This window comes from Schistocerca serialis, chromosome 3, assembly GCF_023864345.2.
Source record: "Schistocerca serialis cubense isolate TAMUIC-IGC-003099 chromosome 3, iqSchSeri2.2, whole genome shotgun sequence".
Classification (NCBI taxonomy): Eukaryota; Metazoa; Arthropoda; class Insecta; order Orthoptera; family Acrididae; genus Schistocerca; species Schistocerca serialis.
Window position 1 is genome coordinate 213,900,632 of NC_064640.1, and position 23,691 is coordinate 213,924,322.

The 23,691-nt window shown below is 44.2% G+C and overlaps 1 protein-coding gene across 2 annotated transcripts in view; it reads left to right on the top strand.

Annotated features, from left to right (window-relative positions):
• LOC126469936 (arrestin domain-containing protein 2-like) overlaps nt 1-23,691 on the top strand; it is a 242,950-nt gene that overhangs the window by 74,494 nt on the left and 144,765 nt on the right. For both annotated transcript variants that reach the window (XM_050097337.1, XM_050097338.1), the window contains exon 2: nt 16,647-16,809. The gene's annotated coding sequence lies outside the window, so the exon portion shown is untranslated. The remainder of the gene's footprint in view (nt 1-16,646; nt 16,810-23,691) is intronic.

Sequence of the window (23,691 nt, forward strand, 5' to 3'; positions counted from 1 at the left end):
GGTGAGACCCACTGCACCCCTGAAAAGGCGGACATACTGGTGCAAAATGTCGTCCCGCTACACCTGACCTGTTACAGTTCCTCTGTCAAAGACAGGCAGGGGTGTACATGCACCAACCATAATCCCACCCCACACCATCAAACCACGACCTCCATACAGGTCCCTTTCGAGGACATTAAGGGGATGGTATCTGGTTCCTGGTTCACGCCAGATGAAAACCCGGCGAGAATCACTGTTCAGACTATACCTGTACTCGTCCGTGAACATAACCTGGGACCATGTACTGTGTTCTTGACATCAGGCTTTACGGGCTCTCCTGTGACCAGGGGTCAGTGGAATGCACCTTGCAGGTCTGCGGAGGAATAAACCATGTCTGTTCAGTCGTCTGTAGACTGTGTGTCGGGAGGCAACTGTTCCAGTGGCTGCGGTAAGGTCCCGAGCAAGGCTACCTGCAGTACTCCGTAGCCGTCTGCGGGCACTGATGGTGGGATACCGATCTTCTTGTGGTGTTGTACACTGTGGACGTCCCGTACTGTAGCGCCTGCACACGTTTCCTGCCTGCTGGAATCGTTGTCATACTCTTGAGATCACACTTTGTGGCACACGGAGGGCCCGTGCTACGACCTGCTGTATTTGACCAGCCTCCAGTCGCCCTAGTATTCTACCCCTCATAACGTCATCAACATGTGTTCTTTGAGCCATTTTCAACACACTGTCACCATTAGCACGTCTGAAAACGTCTGCACACTTACTCGCTGCACCGTACCCTGACATGCACCAACACACCTCTGTATGTGTGGACTGCTGCCAGCGCCACCGTGCGACGACCGCGGGTGAAATGCACCTCATGGTCACACCCCGAGGTGATTTAAACCCGCAAACCGCCCACCAGAGCATTGTTTTACCATGTATCAGCATTATCCTTAATTTATGAGCATGAGTGTACATATGTGTCACACTACACTTTCGTTATCTCCTCTTTCAATGACCGTTTGTGTTCTATTTTCTACTGAAACTGAGACTATCGTTGAACTAGGTGTACCTGTTCGTATCGGACGACTCTAGAGAGTGTCGAAAATATGAAGATCAACGCTCACTGATGCACCAAACGAGGGATACCTGGTGACGTGTTCGTTAGTGAACGTTGCGGAAAGTCAGTCAAAATCCATAAGTAACAATTCAGGTTTTATGAAGCCAAAAGTTTTCTTTAATGTAAAGAAAAGAAATGACATACAAACATAAAATAAAGAGAAATCTGAACGGTATACACAGTTCGTCCAAATAAGCGAAACAAGTGCAAAGAAATAGGCATTATACTTCAAGGTAATGCGGAAAGGAAACTAACAAAATTATAGGAAGTGTTCTAAGACCCCGTGCCCAGTGTTGGAGGAAGCATGACTCGTGCATAAGGTTTACCATCGACTTGCGCTCTGTCGCAGATGCCTGGTGCTCTAGGAACGTTTTCATGAGCCGACATGTCGTGTTAGCTAATCCCCTGCCTGATTCCTCCAGCATTTCACAGATTCCTCTCTCCAAAAGTCTTCAGGAAAATAAGTCCAGGTGGCTTGGGTCATTCGATGGATGCGATAATGAGCCACTATTTTCGATACTTTGTAGCATCGTTGAATAAGATTTTGGACCAGATATATCTTCTGTTAGCTCTTTCAGGTACCCTCTACAATAATTCGATGTTTTTCAGCATCATTCTAAGACACTCTATTTATTAATATCGGACGAAATGTAGGGAGCATAATGAAAGGTTAATGGTGGAAAATGATCCTACAGCAGATATGAAACGCCTGTCTTTCACAGCGTTTTGTAGAGATAACGTATATGTCTGTGCGACCTGTCGCACCCCTGAAGCCGCCTATTAAAAAAAGCGTTATCTGTTAAATTTCTCCAGGAGGAGGATCAGATTTGGAAGGCGTATTGTTACGTTAGTGACAGCTGCTCCACTGGCGCCTCTTGGGCTGGGAAATAAGGATGACACAATATTGTCCAGAACAGCATTTATTCAGCTTGTAATAAGAGAGCGTGCGAGCTTTGTTCCCACTTCCTTAATTCTCACACTGGCAATTCTAATAGCCTAGCACGGGAATGTCAGCGGTTGTAAAGTGTTTCCCGTGAACACAGCCACCGGATATTTACAGTGTTTAACCACGGGTATCAAATCCACACCACAAATGCCAGATTAAATTAAAGTTAAAACACAAGTATTTCCACTTCATGGTGTGGTGGCACAGCAACCAGTTATGTAGACTTTGCTGAAAATAAGTGTTGGTTCCAGAATTCATTTTATTGCTTTATTTACATATTTCAGGAAGCCTAGAAGGCTCCTGAACGGCCTTCTCACACTTACATGTTTAGAAAAAACACTCTGCAAACAAGGCCTATCCCTGCGTCACCCTCTGCGATGGCGCCACTGTACGTCAGTATTCGAGGTGCACGATATCAGCACACCGCTCGCCCTCTCATCAATGTCAGCCTTCCGACACCAGTGCCACTAAATCTCCTTCACTACTAATGGACTGAGGGTACCTTGTTCCAATGCTACAGTCTTGTAACCAAGGAAAAGTTCTTAGCAACACTGGAATTCATCACCTAGTAATCAGCGCCGACCGTTGACCGCTCAGCTACGGAGGCAGGCTGTGTGTGTTTTTCTTGTCATAGTTTCACTGCAGTAAAGTCACTGTAACACATGGTGTGAGCCGAACTACTCTTCTTCACAGCAGGAGATTACTCGGGAGAACTAGCCTGTTATATTTCATTTGAAGGCTGGGTGATAGTACACGTTGTTACATTACGTAGTTACATTACTGTGAGTTTACGAGTTTTACCTGTTTGATTGCGAGCAGTCATACTGGTGCCCACAGCAGTTATGGAAATAAGTTCCCTCAGGCGGAGCCCGCATACCTGGATAAGCTTAATACAGCTCAGTTGGACTGAGGTTACTCTCTAACGAGTCAGTCGCCAGAACACCCTTTAATCTTCTCGGCACGTTACCTACGATGAGACCACACGATGATTTTCGTGTAGTAGCTATTTTTTGTGGTTTCGATAAGGAAATCAAATTACCGTTCCCTGGATTAACAGGATCTGACCGCTGTGCGCAACATTTGTCGATGAAGCACACCCCGATTCTAGAAAGGGGCACCGTGCTTTTCTTCTCAAAACGCAAAAATAATTTGTTGACTCCCACGTAGACAGGGAGAAATTAACATCGTAATAAAATAATATAAATCGGAACTCGTAATGTTGTGCGTATCTAGATGAGCTAATCGGCAGCCTAGAACTGCTGCGACGTAAGATGAATTTGATGCATGGCTGAACACTAGTGGGGTGGGACACTACGAATGTAGTGTGTGGACATACAAGGTGAGAAATGTGGGTCTCACGGGAGACGTGCGCGGGATAGTTCCTGCAGTCGCACTATCCTCTGTGCCCTCGGGGGCTCAGATGGATAGAGCGTCTGCCATGTAAGCAGGAGATCCCTGGTTCGAGTCCCAGTCGGGGCACACATTTTCACCTGTCCCCGTTGATATATATCAACGTCCGTTAGCAACTGAAGGTAATAACATAATTCTAATTTATTTCTAGACAGCTGCAGGTCCGAAAGAACAGACTCCATATCCATATAAGTATAAGGTTAAGGATGTCCACTTTTTCAGCACTTTGAGATTCGACAGTAACCCACATCAAATATTAGTGCAAATCTGCATACATTTGCGATCTCAGAAAAATGAGACGCATCCAATGACACAATAATATCTCAATATCTTTAAAACTGCAGAAGGTAATATCTCGCAGCGAATAAACATTTTTACAGTGGCACTCTGAATTAACAGCTTTTAATCGCTTCATTCGATTTCAACAAACTTCATGTCAGATGATAGCATTGCACTATAGCTATCATCCCTGAAAGCTATAGTGCCTGTATCTATGTCATTTCTTCATTTACAACGTCTTTTACATCTTTTTCATTATACAAGTGTATATCAGAACATAATATTCTCCACATTTACACAGCAAATGAATGAAACATGAATACCGCTATCTTGTCGTACTTGTGTTTTCATTTAATAAATACTCTACTGTTGTACCTGTAACTTTATTTAAATGTTGGTTGCAAGTGCTATTAATAATCTGTGCTAATTTAAAAGTGGTCAATCGCATGTGTCAGCAGACAGCACAACTGTAAAGAGAACCAAAAGACGCCTCTGTCAAGAGGGCATAAATAATTGTTTAAATAATATTTAGCGATAATCTGTAATTATTTAACGTGATCGCACTTGCGCAAGAATACTGGTTTACTTATTTATAAACAACTATTACTAATAATTGTAAATTATCTGAATATAACCGAATGTTTATAACGTTTCTTTTATTTAAATACTGTTGTAGTATTAGTTTGGTGCGGGAAAGTCGTCAAGATGAGTTAAAACCTGTATGTAGAACCTGAGAACGATGTATTTTTGGTGGGGATGGCCTTCAGCCAGCGAGAGTTGGACAGTGGCGGAACACTGCCGGAGTCAAGTGGACTGGCACTATACGAGTGCAGGTGTCAAGGGATCGACTCTCGACGCTTTTACGTGACTTCTGGAAGGAGTGGACCTGCCATAGTAACGAGTCGTTTTCGATTGTGAAAGTGCTTGATTCTGGGCGGTGAACGGCCGCTATCATACTTAAAACTTCTGAAGGGACTTTATATTTCGAGAGGTCTGAATGTGTTCCAGAGTAGGACTCTAACTTTGCTGCTTGATTTACGGAACGTAAAATACACGGAGTATGAGTTAATATTCTTCGTACTGAGTGTGTTCATTTGTGAATCATCATGTTGAACTCAACAACTACTTTGAGCTGGAAAATCTTTCGTGTATTGTGATCACGAAATGGACTTAGTTTTTGTAAGTCTTTGATCACTGTGTAGTTAGGGGATTTTGCTAACATACTCGTAATGCTCTCAACGAAACTTTACTGCATTTTATAAGGATACTTTCTGTTTGTATTTTAACTGAATATCGGAGGACCACTTCACGCTTATTTGAGACGTCCTTTCCTGAACAAACATCATTCATCATAATTCTTTGCCGTCTACATCAATTACAGACGTTAGAACAGAACCCTTGTTATTAAATTATTCATATACCATTTAGCTAATATTTCTGAGTATTTTAGTAACTCACAATTCTAGCCAATGCATATATTATTTGACTGCAGGATCACAGCTGCAGGTAATTATTTGCAACGTATAAGATGCGGGGCATGAGAACAAACGTGCGCTGCTCGACCCAAATACAACATCAAGGTATTCTTTTTAAACAGAGCCGTGCATATCCCCAGTACATGAAGTATGAGTAACCGCAGGTGAAGACGCAACTGGTTTGCTCCTATGGAGTGGAAGAGCTACACTCTATTTTAGCAGAAACCCTTAGGTACCGTCGCAGACTTCAGGAAAGATTTAGGTTTTCATTTTCCCCAAGTGCTATTTGAGAGTGGAACGGTCGAGAAGAAAGAGGTTCTGCGAACCCTCTGCCTAGCACATAAGGATGAACTGCAAATAGTTACATAGACAACAACACAACTATATCTAAATGTATCTCCTAACTTCGGAATTCTGGGTTCGGCAAACCTATACACACCGAAAACAATCCGAGGCCGCTGACTTAACGCTAGTTTTCTACTCTGTTGAGACAGCGTCGTCATCATAGAGCGAATTATTTCTTGAATGCAGTAGAACAAATTTCTTTTGCGTAATGTATATGAGTCCCAATGTTAGTAGCATTCTTATCTTATGACATTGCTATAAGTGTCAGAGGTTTAATCAAACCAGCCAGTCGTGTTCCAATACGGCCAAATGTGTTACCTGTAGCAGGGATGCCCATGAGGGTGATTGTCCACCCCCATCCCCTCGTTGCATCAACTGTATGGGGGACCACACTGCTTCCTCTAGAGATGGCCCTATTTTTAAAGACGAACACATTATTCAGGAAATCCGAGTGAAGGAAAATGTGTCTACCTTTGCTGCTCATAAGTTATTCGCCAGTAGAAAGCCCACTGCGCTCCCAGCGGGTAAATACAGCAGTGTCCTCGCCTACCCTTGACCTACTAAGGAGGTAGCCCCGCAGACTTTCGATCTCACCTTTAGGGCCACGGTTGTCAGATTGGCCAGCCCAAAGATCGCTTGTTCAACCTCTCCAGTATCACCCACTCACTCTAAAGCTCAACCTTCATCGGCTCCTGTTAAATCACGGGCCCCAAAATCGGGTGAACGGACTTCCCAAAAAGAGCCTACTCGTGAAGATATTTTACCTACCCAGACCTCACAGCCATCCACTCCTCCTTCATCTCAACGTTCTGCTTCCAAGAAGGCTCATAAGAAAACCAGTTCCTCTCCTTCTACAGTGCCACCTAGCAGTACCCACCCTCGGCCGTCTTCCATGTTGTCGAGACACACCACTGGCAGCCGATCAACCAGCCGATCATTGGCGGCAGGAGCTGCCCCCAAACAACCTATGGATCAGAATCTTCTGCCTCTGGCTGAGTGCCATTCCATGCCACTGATCACTGGCACTCAGCGGTGCTGAGTTGATGGCAAGTGTGGTGAGACTTTTCCTTTTTTCTTCCACCCTATGTCAATTATCCAATGGAATATCCATGGAATTCGCTCAAATCGGGATGAACCGTCGATCGTCTTAAGATCCTGCTCCCTGGTCATCTTCTGTCTTCAGGAAGCAAAGCTATGTCCCCATGATTGCTTTGTCTTCCCTTATTTCCAATCAGTCCGGTACCATACACATTCCATCGTCCACAGCAATGGCAAGAGCCGATCTCCTTCATCTCCTTGGTCAGTTCACCCCCCCCCCCCCCCTATTTGCTGGTTGGGGACGTCCACGCCCACCACCTGCTTTGGGGATCTCCGCGTTCTTGCCCGAGAGGCTCCCTATTGATTGACCTTTTCCACCAAGCGGATTTTGTTTGTCTCAACACTGGAGAACCTACATTATTGTCTGCCTCCACGTCAATCTACTCTCATTTGAACCTTTCGGTTCGCTCTTGTTGATACACACTCAAGTGACCATTTTCCTTGTGTCCTTCGATGACAGCCACAACTGCCATCTATGTGCCCAAGACGCTGGAAGTTTTTCCAAGCCAACTGGACACTTTTCTCCTCTCTAGCAACATTTGATGACCGTCAGTTTCCTAGCATCGACGATCAGGTCACTCATGTTACGGAAGTTATTCTGACAGCTGCAGAACGTTCAGTAACTCGTATCTCCCCTTTGTCCCGGCACCAGCCAGTTCCTTGGTGGAACGAGGCATGCCATGACGCAATATGTGAGCGGATATGAGCTCTTCGCGTTTTCTGCCATCATCCTACGTTGGCCAACTGTATCCGTTATAAGCATTTACGTGCACGATGCCGTCACATCATACATGATAGCAAGAAGGCAAGCTGGGATTCCTTTACTGGCTCCTTTAATAGCTTCACTCCCTCATCAGTTGTTTGGAGTCGAAGTCAATGGATATCCAGCACGTCCAGTTTTTCCCCGGCCTCTGAGATAACTGTCGCGCAGAGTACCTTAGTGAACCCAGTCGCAATCTCTAACTCACTGGGTCGATACTTAGCTGAGAGTTCGAGCTCTTCTAATTACCCACCAGCCTCTCTCCCGAAGAAAAGGATAGCGGAAGAGCGACCTCTTGTTTTTTCCTCTCAAAATCGCGAAAGTTGTAATACCGTTTTTTCTATGCGGGAACGCAGACATGCACTCTCCTCCTCCCGCTCTTCTGCTTCGGGACCGAATGGTATCCACGTTCAAATGTTGCTGCATCTATCATACCCTAGTCTGTACTACCTTCTTCGCCTTTATAATCGACTTTGGGTCGACAGTACCTTTCCCAGAAGATGGCGGGAAGCTATCGTCATTCCTGTTCCAAAACCTGGAAAGGACAAACATCTTCCTTCCAGCTCTCGCCCAATCTCTCTCACGAATAGTGTTTGTACGGTTTTGGAGTGTATGGTAAATTGCCATTTAGGCTGGTGGCTGGAGTCCCGAAACCTTTTAACAACTGCCCAATGGGATTTCCGAAAGCGTCGTTCCACAGCTGACCATCTTGTCGCTCTCTCCACTTACATCATGAACAATTTTCACGGGAAACGAAAAACGGTTACTATATTTTCTGATCTGTAGAGGGCATTCGATACCTGTTGGCGGACAGGCATCTTCCACACACTGTTCTTATGGGGCTTTCGATGTCAGCCACCCCTTTTCATCTGTGAATTTATGACAGAGCGCACATTTAAGGTGCGAGTGAACACTACTCTATCCCGTACTTTCTCCAAAGGAAAAGGGGTGCCCCAGGGCTCTGTACTAAGTGTTTTACTGTTTGCCATCTCCATAAATCCAATTATGAATTGTCTCCTTTCTGATGTCTCGGGCTCCCTCTTTGTCGACGATTTTCCAATCTACTACAGCTCTCAACGGACCAGCCTTCTTGAACGACGTCTTCAAGGATGTCTCGCTCGCTTCCACTCATGGAGCATCGAAACCGGCTTCCGATTTCCTCCCAGTAAGACTGACTGTGTAAATTTTTGGCGTCGTACGGAGTTTTATCCACCTTCCTTAAAATGTTCAAATGTGTGTGAATTCCTGAGGGACTAAACTCCTGAGGTCATCGGTCCCAAGACTTACACACTACTTAAACTAACTTAAACTAACGTGTGCTAAGAACAATACACACACCCATACCCGAGGGAGGACTCGAACCTGCGGCGGGAGGGACCACGCAATCCGTGCATGGCACCTCAAACCCCGCGGTCACTCCACGCGGCCCGCCTTCCCTACATCTACGCCCTGTTGACCTTCCGTTCTCGCACGTCGCCAAGTTCTTGGGACTTAAATTTGACAGGAAACTGTGCTGGTCGTCCCACGTTTCATATCTTTTGGCTCGCTGTCTGCGATCTCTCAACGCCCTCCGTGTTCTGAGTGGTACCTCCTGGGGAGCGGACCGAGTGGTCCTCCTCCGCCTATATCGCGCATTAGTTCGCACGAAATTGAACTATGGAAGCATAGTTTACTCCTCTGCATTGACGTCTATTCTTTGGCGTCTAGATTCTGTCCACCACCATGGGTTGCTTTTATCGTCTGAAGCTTTTTACACTAGCCCCGTGGATAGCCTTTATGCTGAGACTGCTGAACCTCCGCTGTCCAATCGGCGAGCTGTCCTTCTGAGTCGTTGCGCTAGTCATCTGTCTTCCACGCCTGCTCATCTGACCCGTGCCCTTTTTTTCGATGCCTCCTTGGATTTAGCGTATGCAGTCAGCCCTTCCTTTCGACTACCACTGGGAGTTTGCTTCCGTCAACTGCTGCATTCACTTTCCTTCCAATTTCCTAAAACTTTCTTGACAAGTGGGGGTACGACACCACCGTGGCTTCGGTCCCGGACCTGCCTTCTCCGTGACCTTTGTCAGCTTCCCAAGGATAGTACCCTCCCTATAGTATGTCGTCAGGCATTTGCTGCTCTATACGCACAAATTGAGGATGTCGCATTTATTTACACTGACGGCTCCAAGACCACCTCTGGTATCGGGAGTGCCTATATTATTGGCGCCACCCCTATTAGATTTCGGCTTCCCAATCAGTGTTCAGTTTTTACTACGGAGCTTTACGCTGTTCTCCATGCTGTCCAATACATCCGTCGCCACCAGCGGCTACAGTATGTTATCTGCTCGGATTCGCTCAGCTCTCTTCTCAACCTCCTAGCTCTTTATCCCGTCCACCCTCTGGTCCACCGGATTCAGGACTGCCTCCATATGCTCCACTTTGGGTGCATCTCTGTGGCATTCCTCTGGATCCCAGAGCATATTGGTATACGCCGAAACGAGGCAGCCGATATAGCGGCAAAGGCTGCTGTCTCTCTTCCTCGGCCCGCTGTTCGCAAGGTTCCCTTTGCCGATCTACAGAGCGTTTTATGCCGTCGTGTCTTTTATGGCACACACATTGGTCTGCACTTCAGGATAATAAACTACGGCACATAAAACCTCTTCCCTGTGCTTAGACCTCTTCCTCCCGGCCTCGTCGTCGAGAGGAGGCAATTTTAACCAGACTCCGGATTGGGCACTGCCTTTTTAGCCATCGACGTCTTTTAAGTGGCGATCCTCATCCGCTTTGTCCGCACTGTTCTCAGTTATGGACGGTGAGACACCTTTTACGTCAGTGCCCCTATTTTAATCCGCTACTCGCCCGTTTACAGCTGTCGACTGATATTCCCTTTTAGCAGATGACGCGCGCTCAGTCGATCGCGTCCTTGAGTTTATAAATGTTAGAGAGATGACATCGGTCATTTGAAGCTCTTTTTGGAGAAAACAACCCCCCTTCAAAAGCACTTTTCTAAGATTTCCTTCCGTTTTTGGTCTCCCTCCTTCTTGAGTTTCGCTCCCATTGTTGCCAATTTACATTCCTGTTTTTATCCTTCACAAAGCCACAGACTGGGCGCTTATGACCATAGCTGATTTGCGCTCTTAAACTATAATCTAATAATAATAACAAACATTAGTACAAGTTTATATGCCAACCAGCTACTCAGATTATGAAGAGATTGAAAGAATCCATGATGAGATAAAAGAAATTATTCAGATAGTTAATGGAGAGGAATACTTAAGTTTGATGTGTAAATGGAATTCGGTACTAGGTAGAGGAAGAGAAGGAAAAATATTAGGAGAATATGTACTGGGGCCAAAGAATGAAAGGAACAGCCGCATGGTAGAATTTTACACAGAGCATAATTTAATTTTTGCTAACACTTTGTTTAAGAATCACGAAAGGAGGATGTATATGTGGAGAAGACATGAACACAATGGGTGATTCCAGACTGATTATACAGAGATGCTTGACGTCTATTGGGATATCTTGCCGTATACACCGTACATAAACGAACTGTATTCTTCCTATACACTCCATACACCGTGAGCATGTCGTCTTTTCCTTCATTGGTAAATCCCATCGTCCACTCACCACCAACTGCTTGGACTATCACACCAACTGACTAACAATTAGCAATGCACTCAAAGATCACACAAGCACACTGTAAGCAAACGTAACAACATCGTACATAGCAACTACGCAGGTTAAATGGCACAAACAAGTGTCGATGTGGAAACTTTACAATATATGATACGTCGTTAACGACACGCACTAGAATCCTGCAACAAACGCCACTGAAATTCTAATTTACACTACTTTTAGTTTGTTAATGTCAGTATGCATTGGTCAATTTAAAAAAGTGTATGTTTGCACAAAAAGTACACTTTTTAAGTGTTGATTGGCTAACAATACGAGCCCATAACTACCGATCCATTCTTTAAAAAAGGCACATCAATAGCAATTTCCATTACCGATGCAAATTTTAGATGATTCACCCTGTATATCGGTAAGACAAAAATTTCGCAGCCAGATTTTGAACTCAGGGATATTTTCAGGAGCAGATGTGAACTCTCACCATAATTTATTGTTTATTAACTGTAGATTAAAATGGAAGAATTTGCAAAAAGATAGGAAATTGAGGAGGTTGACCTGTTTAAGTTGAAAGAACCAGAGGTCGTTGAGAATTTCAAAGCGAGCTTTAGGCAACGATTGACTGAAAATACAGAAAAGAATACAGTACAAGGCCAATGGAGAGTTTTGTGAGATGACATAATGAAGGAATCAGGGGCTCAAATAGGTAAAAAGACAAGGTCTAGTAAAAAATCCTCGAATAACACAGGAGATATTGAATTTAATTGATGAAGGGAGAAAATATAAAAAAAACAGCAAATGAATCAGGCGAAAGGAAATACAAACGTCTGAGAAATGAGATTATTAGGAAGTGCAAAATTGCTAAGCACGAGTGGCTAGAGGATGAATGTAAGCCTATGGAACCGTGTATAACAATGGGAAAATTAGAGAGTCTTTGGAGAATGGAGAGGCTGTCGTGTGAATATCAAGTGCTCAGATGGAAAACCAGTTCTAAGCAAAGAAGGGAAAGCTGTAATGCGGAAGCAATATATAGAGGGGCTGTACAAGGGAAATGAAGTTGAAGGCAATAGAAAGGGAAGAGTTCCAAAGAAATCAGGCACTGATAGGTATGAGTATTACCGAACTATGACTTTAATAAGTCATAGTTACAAAGTGCTGATGCGTGTGATTTACAGAAGATTGGAAAAACTGGTAGGACATGCGGGGACCAAGCAGCAATCGGTATTGTAATTGTCAACTGTCGAAGCTGCGTTGGTAAAGTACCGGAACTTCAAGCGCTGATAGAAAGCACCGAAGCTGAAATCGTTATAGGTACAGAAAGCTGGCTTAAGCCAGAGATAAATTCTGCCGAAATTTTTACAAAGGTACACACGGTGTTTAGAAAGGATAGATTGCATGCAACCGGTGGTGGAGTGTTCATCGCTGTTAGTAGTAGTTTATCCTGTAGTGAAGTAGAAGTGGATAGTTCCTGTGAATTATTATGGGTGGAGGTTACACTAAACAACCGAACTAGGTTAATAATTGGCTCCTTTTACCGACCTCCCGACTCAGCAGCATTAGTGGCAGAACAACTGAGAGAAAATTTGGAATACATTTCACATAAATTTTCTCAACATGTTATAGTCTTAGGTGGAGATTTCAATTTACCAGATATAGACTGGGACACTCAGATGTTTAGGACGGGTGGTAGGGACAGAGCATCGAGTGACATTATACTGAGTGCACTATCCGAAAATTACCTCGAGCAATTAAACAGAGAACCGACTCGTGGAGATAACATCTTGGACCTACTGATAACAAACAGACCCGAACTTTTCGAATCTGTATGTACAGAACAGGGAATCAGTGATCATAAGGCCGTTGCAGCATCCCTGAATATGGAAGTTAATAGGAATATAAAAAAAGGGAGGAAGGTTTATCTGTTTAGCAAGAGTAATAGAAGGCAGATTTCAGACTACCTAACAGATCAAAACGAAAATTTCTGTTCCGACACTGACAATGTTGAGTGTTTATGGAAAAAGTTCAAGGCAATCGTAAAATGCGTTTTAGACAGGTACGTGCCGAGTAAAACTGTGAGGGACGGGAAAAACCCACCGTGGTACAACAACAAAGTTAGGAAACTACTGCGAAAGCAAAGAGAGCTCCACTCCAAGTTTAAACGCAGCCAAAACCTCTCAGACAAACTGAAGCTAAACGATGTCAAAGTTAGCGTAAGGAGGGCTATGCGTGAAGCGTTCATTGAATTCGAAAGTAAAATTCTATGTACCGACTTGACAGAAAATCCTAGGAAGTTCTGGTCTTACGTTAAATCAGTAAGTGGCTCGAAACAGCATATCCAGACACTACGGGATGATGATGGCATTGAAACAGAGGATGACACGCGTAAAGCTGAAATACTAAACACCTTTTTCCAAAGCTGTTTCACAGAGGAAGACCGCACTGCAGTTCCTTCTCTAAATCCTCGCACAAACGAAAAAATGGCTGACATCGAAATAAGTGTCCAAGGAATAGAAAAGCAACTGGAATCACTCAATAGAGGAAAGTCCACTGGACCTGACGGGATACCAATTCGATTCTACACAGAGTACGCGAAAGAACTTGCCCCCCTTCTAACAGCCGTGTACCGCAAGTCTCTAGAGGAACGGAGGGTTCCAAATGATTGGAAAAGAGCACAGATAGTCCCAGTCTTCAAGAAGGGTCGTCGAGCAGATGCGCAAAACTATAGACCTATATCTCTTACGTCGATCTCTTGTAGAATTTTAGAACATGTTTTTTGCTCGCGTATCATGTCATTTCTGGAAACCCAGAATCTACTATGTAGGAATCAACATGGATTCCGGAAACAGCGATCTTGTGAGACCCAACTCGCCTTATTTGTTCATGAGACCCAGAAAATATTAGATACAGGCTCCCAGGTAGATGCTATTTTTCTTGACTTCCGGAAGGCGTTCGATACAGTTCCGCACTGTCGCCTGATAAACAAAGTAAGAGCCTACGGAATATCAGACCAGCTGTGTGGCTGGATTGAAGAGTTTTTAGCAAACAGAACACAGCATGTTGTTATCAATGGAGAGACGTCTACAGACGTTAAAGTAACCTCTGGCGTCCCACAGGGGAGTGTAATGGGACCATTGCTTTTCACAATATATATAAATGACTTAGTAGATAGTGTCGGAAGTTCCATGCGGCTTTTCGCGGATGATGCTGTAGTATACAGAGAAGTTGCTGGATTAGAAAATTGTAGCGAAATACAGGAAGATCTGCAGCGGATAGGCACTTGGTGCAGGGAGTGGCAACTGACCCTTAACATAGACAAATGTAATGTATTGCGAATACATAGAAAGAAGGATCCTTTATTGTATGATTATATGATAGCGGAACAAACACTGGTAGCAGTTACTTCTGTAAAATATCTGGGAGTATGCGTACGGAACGATTTGAAGTGGAATGATCATATAAAACTAATTGTTGGTAAGGCGGGTACCAGGTTGAGATTCATTGGGAGAGTGCTTAGAAAATGTAGTCCATCAACAAAGGAGGTGGCTTACAAAACACTCGTTCGACCTATACTTGAGTATTGCTCATCAGTGTGGGATCCGTACCAGGTCGGGTTGACGGAGGAGATAGAGAAGATCCAAAGAAGAGCGGCGCGTTTCGTCACTGGGTTATTTGGTAACCGTGATAGCGTTACGGAGATGTTTAATAAACTCAAGTGGCAGACTCTGCAAGAGAGGCGCTCTGCATCGCGGTGTAGCTTGCTCGCCAGGTTTCGAGAGGGTGCGTTTCTGGATGAGGTATCGAATATATTGCTTCCCCCTACATATACTTCCCGAGGAGATCACGAATGTAAAATTAGAGAGATTAGAGCGCGCACGGAGGCTTTCAGACAGTCGTTCTTCCCGCGAACCGTGCGCGACTGGAACGGGAAAGGGAGGTAATGACAGTGGCACGTAAAGTGCCCTCCGCCACACACCGTTGGGTGGCTTGCGGAGTATCAATGTAGATGTAGAGGTAGATGTAGAAGCCCATCTCGGGATAGAGCAGATTGGGTCCCGGTGAAATGTTGAAACGCACGAAGCAATAATGAAACTACAGCTTATCTTAGATCGTGGGTTAAAGAAAGATAAACCTACGTTTGTAGAATTTGTAGATTTGGGGAAAGCTTTTGACAATCCTGACTGGGATAAACCCTTTAAATTTCTGAAGGTAACAGCAGTAAATTACAGGGAGCGAAAAGCTATTTACAGCTTGTACAGAAACCAGACGACAGTTATAAGAATCGAAGGGCATGAAAGGAAAACAGTGGTTGAGAAGAAAATGGGACAGGACCTTCCCTACCACAATCCTCACATGCTCATTCCATTTCATATCGCTTTGCAACGTTACGAAAGATATTTAAACGACGTGACTGTGTCAAGAACACTACTAATGCTGTATCCGAACTTCACGCATTTGTTTTTCCTACTCATCCGCACTAATTTGCATTTTTTCTACATTTAGAGTTAGCTACCATTAATCCCTTCAACTAGAAATTTTACCTATGTCATTTTGTATCCTCCTATAGTCACTAAACTTCACCACCTTCCCGTTCTCCACAGCATCGTCAGCAAACAACTTCAGATTGCTGCCCACCATGTCCATCAGATCATTTACGTATACAGAAAGTAATAACGGTCCTATCACACATTCCTGGGACACTCCTGACGATACCTTTGTCTCTAATGAACACTCGCTATCGAGGACAACGTACTATGTTCTATTACTTACGACGTCTTGGAGCCACTCGCATGTCTGTGAACATATTCCACATACTCGTACCTTCGTTAACAGTCTGCAATGGAACACCATTTCAAATGGTTTTCGGAAATCTAGAAATATCGAATCCTGCCTTAGCTTGCAGCGATTTCCCCTTGTACCAGTGGACTAACGAACCGTGTCTAATTTTTTGGCAGCAGGAACGGTTATCCCGTGAATGGTCGACTTTATGTGCATCGAATATTCTTTGCAGGTGGTCAGGCAGCTAGCCCATCTACATGGCCTGGCTCTCAAGTTGCAAGCTCATTCGTGTGGGGAGCCTCACGCAAGCAGCTGAAAAATATCCTATGTTAAACATAGTTTACAATTCCTTAGAATTACTTGCATTTTGGAGATTCAGTTTTATGCTAATTTATTCTCTGAAAGTTAGTTGAGAAATTTGGAACTTGAGGAATGTAATAACATAAAGCTTTTACCACAAATTCTTTTAAGGGGCGGATTTGGCCCTGGATTTAAGAGCCAATGAAATAGTTGTTGAGCGAGCAGGCGGAACATTTCTACGAAGTTAGAATAAATGTTTTTCTATCAAATGCATCAAATGAATGAACACTATGTCGGAAAAAACTAAAACTAGTTCATAAACCCACATACGAAGCTTCAATTTTTCTGTATGTCGTATCTTTGCATTCGGGTCACACCCATCATTACATAACTTTTATTGCAAGAGGTTTCTAGTGCTAAATTGTTATTGTCTACGACATCGTTCTTAGTTATTATGCTCAATAGTCTTTGCCATATGTGGTGGTATGCTATGCATTTTTACCCTAATGTAACTGGATTGTGGTCACTGTTGCATTTAACTGTTTTCTTTATTTTCAGAGTATTGCTTCGCTCCGGCAGCGGGATGAGAATTTTCATTATTTCATGAGAACGTCTCCAAAGAATTCCAGAAATGTCGAAACATCGCCCTGTCAAGGATAATAACAGTGAACATGTTGCATGTTTGCTGCAGACTGTCATCGAGTAGGAGCCCCACTTACAGGTAATGAACACACGAGACAAAATTTGTGCAAAATTACCTGACCAGTAAAAAATTAATGACATATGACAGTTGTTTCACACCTTTTTATGTGAAAACTATCAAGAAGACTAATCAAAGAAGTTTCCATAACACTGACAGAAAAACTGCCTATTGGCTTTTGTCTCGGGTTCTTCGGCCGACGTGCGTCTGATGATCTTACTGACGTTTCGCCAGCACGAGTGGCTGGCATTGTCAGAGCTTCACCCTCCATTGCCAGTGGTGAATGGAGGGTGAAGCTTTGACAATGCCACTCACTCGCACTGGCGAAACTTCAGTAAAATCATCAGACGAACGTCGGCCGAAGAACCCGAGACAGAAGCTAATAGGGAATTTGTCAACAAGTGGACATGAAAACCTTAACAATTTTGTACTGACAGAAAACCAACAGACGTGCGCCAGCACGAGTGGCTGGCATTGTCAGAGCTTCATCCTCCATTGCCAGTGGTGAATGGCGGGTGAAGCTTTGACAATGCCACTCACTCGCACTGGCGAAACTTCAGTAAAATCATCATACGAACGTCGGCCGAAGAACCCGAGACAGAAGCTAATAGGGAATTTGTCAACAGGTGGACATGAAAGCCTTAACAATTTTGTACTGACAGGAAATCAACAGACGTGCGCTCTAAAGCTTAATCTTTCTTCAAAAAGATCTGCTATGACAGTCGATTGCTACCTCATATTAGTAGAAGGTGTACAACTTTGTTTCCGCCGTTTTCCCCAACATTTGAGGCTTTAATGAAACAAATTGGTTACACATGTATCATTCAAAGTGTTTTCCATCGCTGGCCACTGCTTTCTCCCATCTTTCGGGCAGTGTACGAATCCCGCGTCGAAAAAATTGTTCATCTTTTGAAGCGATCCACGAATCGATGCAATTTGTAACTTCTTCATGAGATCGGAAGTGTTGGTCAGCCAGGCCATGCGTCATTGATCTAAACACATGATAGTCAGAGGGAGCAATGTGTGGAGAATACGGCGTGTGGGATAGGACTTCACATTTTGACATTTCCAAGTACGTGTTGACCTCTTTTGCAACGTGGGGTCGAACGTTGTCGTGCTGCAAAATCACTTTATCGTCCCTCTCACTGTATTGCGGCCATGTGTCTTTTAATGCTCTGCTAAAACGCATTAACTGCTTTCGATAACGAGCACCTTTGATTGTTTCACTTGGTTTTAACACCTCATAGTGCACGACGCCGAACTGGTCCGACCAAATGCAGAGCATGATCTTGGAGCCGTGAATATTCGGTTTGACCATCGACGTGGAAGCATAGCCGGGACATCCCCATGATTTTTAGCGTTTGTGGTTATCTTAATGAACCCATTTTTCGTCCCCGGTCACAATGCGATACAGAAATCCCTTCCGTTTTTACCTCTGAAGCAACTGTTCACAAACACATAAACGCCGTTCAACGTCTGTTGGTTTCAGCTCACACGGGACCCAAGTTCCTTCTTTCTGAGTCATGCCCATAGCCTTGAGACGTTTTGAAATGGCTTGCTGTGTCACTCCCACAAATCGTGCCAATTCTTCCTGAGTTTGACGCGAGCCTTCACTCAGCTTCGTCTCCAATTCTGCATCTTCGAAAATATTCTCTTTTCCACCACTACGCTGGTATATGACGTTAAAATCACTGTTCTTGAAGCGTTGAAACCACTCACGACACGTTCTTTCACCAGTAGCGTCCTTACCATACGTACTTGAGAGCATTCGATGAGACTCAGGCTCTTTTCTTCATACTGAAAAAAAAAAAAAACAGTAACACCTCCTGCAAATGACGAGAATTAGGCTCGTAAACTGATATTTTCAATCAAGAACAGCTTTATGATGCAGACACAAATCGACTAATGATTGAATGAGGTTATGTTGACCGAGGTCCTAGCTAACTGCCTGACGTCTGCGATCCGTTTCTTTCGACCGCTACTTACAGTTGTCGCCACCTATCGGCAAACGGCGGAAGCAAAGTTATAACTAGTGCTAGACCATAGGCTATACAAAGCGTGTCGGAGGGATACGGAAAATAGTGGAGTCGCCAAAATGCAGAAACGGAGAAATTTATCTGATTTGCAAAAGGGTACAATCGTTGGCTTTCGGGCCAAGGGTGGAAGCATTTCCGAAACGATTAGGTTTCTAAACTGATCACGTACTACCGTGTGTGAAGTACGCTGAGCGTTTCAAAATGGCCCTATCCGAAACTGGCGCCGGCCACTGTGGCCGAGCGGTTCTAGGCGCTTCGGTCCGGAACCACGCGGCTGCTACGGTCACAGGTTAGAATCCTGCCTCGGACATGGATGTGTGTGATGTCCTTAGGTTAGTTAGGTTTAAGTAGTTCTAAGTCTAGGGAGCTGATGACCTCAGATGTTAAGTCCCATAGTGCTCAGAGCCATTTGAGCCATTTTGAACCAAAACTGGGGCCGAGGCAGATGTTCTGCACCACGGGCTATAGATGGCAGGAGTGAACGACGGCTGCGGAGATGTGTACGGGCGAACAGACGTGCAACTGTTGAGTAACTCACCGCCCGGATGAACCAAGGGACTAGAAACAGTGTCACAGCGAACGTTGCTGCGTATGGGCCTTTGCAGCATGCAACTTCTCCACGCAATCCATGCCGACTGCTGCTCATCGCTGACGAATGCTTGAATTTGTACGCCATTACCGTAACTGGATGTCCAATATGTGGCAACAGGTAGCCTTTTCAGACGAATCACGTTTTATGCTCCATCGGACCGATGATCTTTGCATGTATGCCCAAGCAACAATCATCGGAAGGGTCCAGGCCAGAGGAGGAAGCGTTATGGTCTGGGGAATGTTTTCGTGACGTTCCCTCGTCATTCTGTAAGGCACAATGGATCTACACAAGTATGCACCTGTGCTTGGAGACCATGTCCACTCCTTCATGTAGTTTGTTTTTCCACAGCAATATGACATCTAGCAGCGGGACACTGCATCGTGTTACACAGCTCACAGTGTAGATACGTGGTTCGAAGATCGCCAGGATAAGTTTATCGTACTCCCCTGGTCGCCAGACTCCCCGGTCTAAACCTAATCAAGAATCTGTTGTACCAGCTCGATCGGGCTTTACGCTCCATGGGCCTCAACCGATTAACCTAGCGCAGCTAGCCACAGCGCTGTAGTCGATGTGGCTCCAGATCCCAGTCGGTACCTTCCAGAGCCTCACTGATTCCCTTATTACACGTACCGCGGCGATCTGCTTTGCATCTACATCTACATCTACATCTATACTCCTCAAGCCACCTGACGGTGTGTGGCGGAGGGTACCTTGAGTACCTCTGTCGGTTCTCCCATCTATTCCAGTCTCGTATTGTTCGTGGAAAGAAAGATTGTCGGTATGCCTCTGTGTGGGCTCTAATCTCTCTGATTTTATCCTCATGGTCTGTTAGCGAGATATAAGTAGGATGGAGCAATATACTGCTTGACTCCTCGGTGAAGGTATGTTCTCGAAACTTCAAAAAAAAAAAAAAAAAAAAAAAAAAATGGTTCAAATGGCTCTGAGCATTATGGGACTTACCTGCTGTGGTCATCAGTCCCCTAGAACTTAGAACTGCTTAAACGTGACTAACCTAAGGACATCACAGACGTCCATGCCCGAGGTAGGATTCGAACCTGCGACCGTAGCGGTCGCGCGGTTCCAGACTGTAGTGCGTAGAACCGCTCGGCTACTCCAGCCGGCCGAAACTTCAACCAAGCTACTGAGCGTCTCTCCTGCAGAGTCTTCCACTGGAGTTTATCTATCATCTCCGAAACGCTTTCACGAATACTAGATGATCCTGTATCGAAGCGCGCTGCTCTCCGTTGGATCTTCTCTATCTCTTATATCAACCCTATCCGGTAAGGATCCCACACCGGTATGCAGTATTCCAGCAGTGGGCGAACAAGTGTACTGTGACCTACTTCCTTTGTTTTTGGACTGCAAGGTGGTTTATTCATGCTTTTAACAGGGGGTCACATTATTGTGCAGGACAGTGCAGATGTTTTAGATGTAGACTATACGTCAGCTTGAAAGCTTGCAGTTGTTTATTTGCATTATCAATCTTAGAAAAACAGAATTGCACTTAAAATTTTGCATAGTGCATGTTAGCGAAGGAAATTCGTAGTAAAACGTGAGATTTTTATCCAAAGAATCTACGTAATGACCGTTCGTTGAACGCGACTTGCCGGCCGGGGTGGCCGAGCGGTTCAAGGTGCTACAGTCTGGAACCTTGCGACCGCTACGGTCGCAGGTTAGAATCCTGCCTCGGGCATGGGTGTGTGTGATGTCCTTAGGTTAGTTAGGTTTAAGTAGTTCTAAGTTCTAGGGGACTGATGACCTCAGAGGTTAAGTCCCATAGTGCTCAGAGCCATTTTTTGCATATATCTAATATGCATTGGTGGAGAAGAGACCAGGCTGTTATACACCGTTATTTCAATCTAATCGTATGTTTCCAGTTGCATTCCAATTTTCAAGACGATGGATTTACATTACCGATATCTGACAACCTCAGAATCGTAACATTAGAAAGTTTGTTCCATGTTATCATTTACGGCCATCATCTCAACAACGAGACAGTACAACTCGACAAGAACATTAGCTCTTGTTAATCTTGTTATGGTGCCGTGAAACAAGTAAAGTAATTCTACGAAATCGAGAAGTATTTCGGAATACAACCGCATGGTCTATATAGTCACGTCTGACAGAAGTGATCAGCATTTCATTTAAGTGCGACATTATCTTCTTGGAAGACAACGTTCTTCTTCACGAACAACATCTATACTAAAGGGAGTACTTTGTCATACTCTCAATATCCATGGTCGTAATGTGTCATTACAATGGATCAAGAGGAAAACTATGAAATTGAAACTCATACCATCATACATACGCCCTCACGTTTGACGCCAGTAAGTAGGTGATCCACCACGTAAGTTCCTTGGATGCCTACCGCACTACGAACTCGATGTGTGATTGAAAACAAACGAAGGAGTGGTTCGTAGGACCATGTTGCTCTCTTTAAACCATTTTTAATTCACATTACATGATATCGACACTATTTGCTTCGTGCTAAAGCGTTCTCCTTGTTAATCAAAGACGTGAAACTTATTACCTAGCCGAGGATATTCAGTTTTTGAAGCTCGTGTCTGCTTCTGATAACAGGAACATATTTTCAGTCTAATAATTGAGTTACGAACTAAGTCGTCATAGTTTTACTGTCCTCTTCAATGAGGATTGGCTTTCGACTGCAATTAAATTTCCGTGATGATGTCTTGCCACGATTCGAACACACTGTCCTGGCCTTGAAACAGGGTCGGTTTAAGTTCCAGATGATACAAGCGACAGCTTTGGGACTGAGAGAGGCACCAGAGTGCAAATTTTGTACACAGTGTGTAGCAAAATTAGTAACGAAAACTGAGACGAGTGGAAGAGACGCCAAATGAAATGTAAACACGTCCTCAAATCGGCCCTCTCTTGAAAACTGATGCTGGCTTTGTTTCTCGTCCTCTGAGTAACTTAATTTCAAGAAACCGCCATCGCTGATAGTCAGAAATCTCTCCCATTCGTGTAAAATGCGTATTAGGCGAACTGATAAAAGCAGACAGAATGGTGAAAGTAATATTGCCTGCAGGCTGCTATAAAATAGAAAAAACGAAACTAACTTCAGAATTTCAAGTGGGAACGGTGAAAAATTAGTACCTTTGGAAAGAGCTCTCAAAACTTTATTTCAAAAATGTTGTTTTATTATTTTGCACCGTTTCGGTGATATAAAAAATTGTTCCTGGTGCTAGCGACTCGAGAAACGATTAAAGACATCAAAGAAAAAATTGTAGGGTAATAGATGTGCTTTTAAATTTGAATAAACTTTATCTATTGATTGAACACAACAAATTATTAGAAAGTATCACGTTTTTCAGTTTAGGCTTACTGTAATAGGTGTTCAAAATGCTTTTCGCCTAGTTCTAAGCTCAGCAGTGTCTGCCTTTATGTACACTGACTACCTTGAAGTATCTCGTCATCTAAGAGAGATATCATATGCTTCGCAGTTTCTGTCTTTAATGTCATCTCCTATTGTATGACGCTATTGATACTTAATATCTTCGAACTGTACCTAAGAGAAATAATGAACAGGATTTTAATCTGACTACCATAGGTTTAAAGTTGCTGAACCTCCATTACCATGCCATCGACCTGATAAAATCTGATTTGAATTATGCCTGGCCATCAAGGACATTTAACCGACAGGAAGAAGATGCTACGATATGCAAACGATTAGCTTTTCAGAGCATTCACACAAGGTTGGCGCCAGTGGCGACACCTACAACGTGCTGACATGAGGAAAGTTTCCAACCGATTTCTCATACACAAACAGCAGTTGACCGGCGTTGTTTGGTGAAACGTTGTTGTGATGCCTCGTGTAAGGAGGAGAAATGCGTACCATCACGTTTCCGACTTTGATAAAGGTCGGATTGTAGCCTATCGCGATTGCGGTTTATCATATCGCGACACTGCTGCTCGCGTTGGTCGAGATCCAATGACTTTTAGCAGAATATGGAATCGGTGGGTTCAGGAGGATAATATGGAACGCCGTGCTGGATCCCAACGGCCTCGTATCACTAGGAGTCGAGATGACAGGCATCTTATCCGCATGGCTGTAACGGATGGTGCAGCCACATCTCGATCCCTGAGTCAACAGATGGGGACGTTTGCAAGACAACAACCATCTGCACGAACAGTTGGATGACGTTTGCAGCAGCATGGACTCTGAGCGCGGAGACCATGACTGCGGTACCCTTGACGCTGCATCACAGACAGGATCGCCTGCGATGGTGTACTCAACGACGAACCTGGTTACAC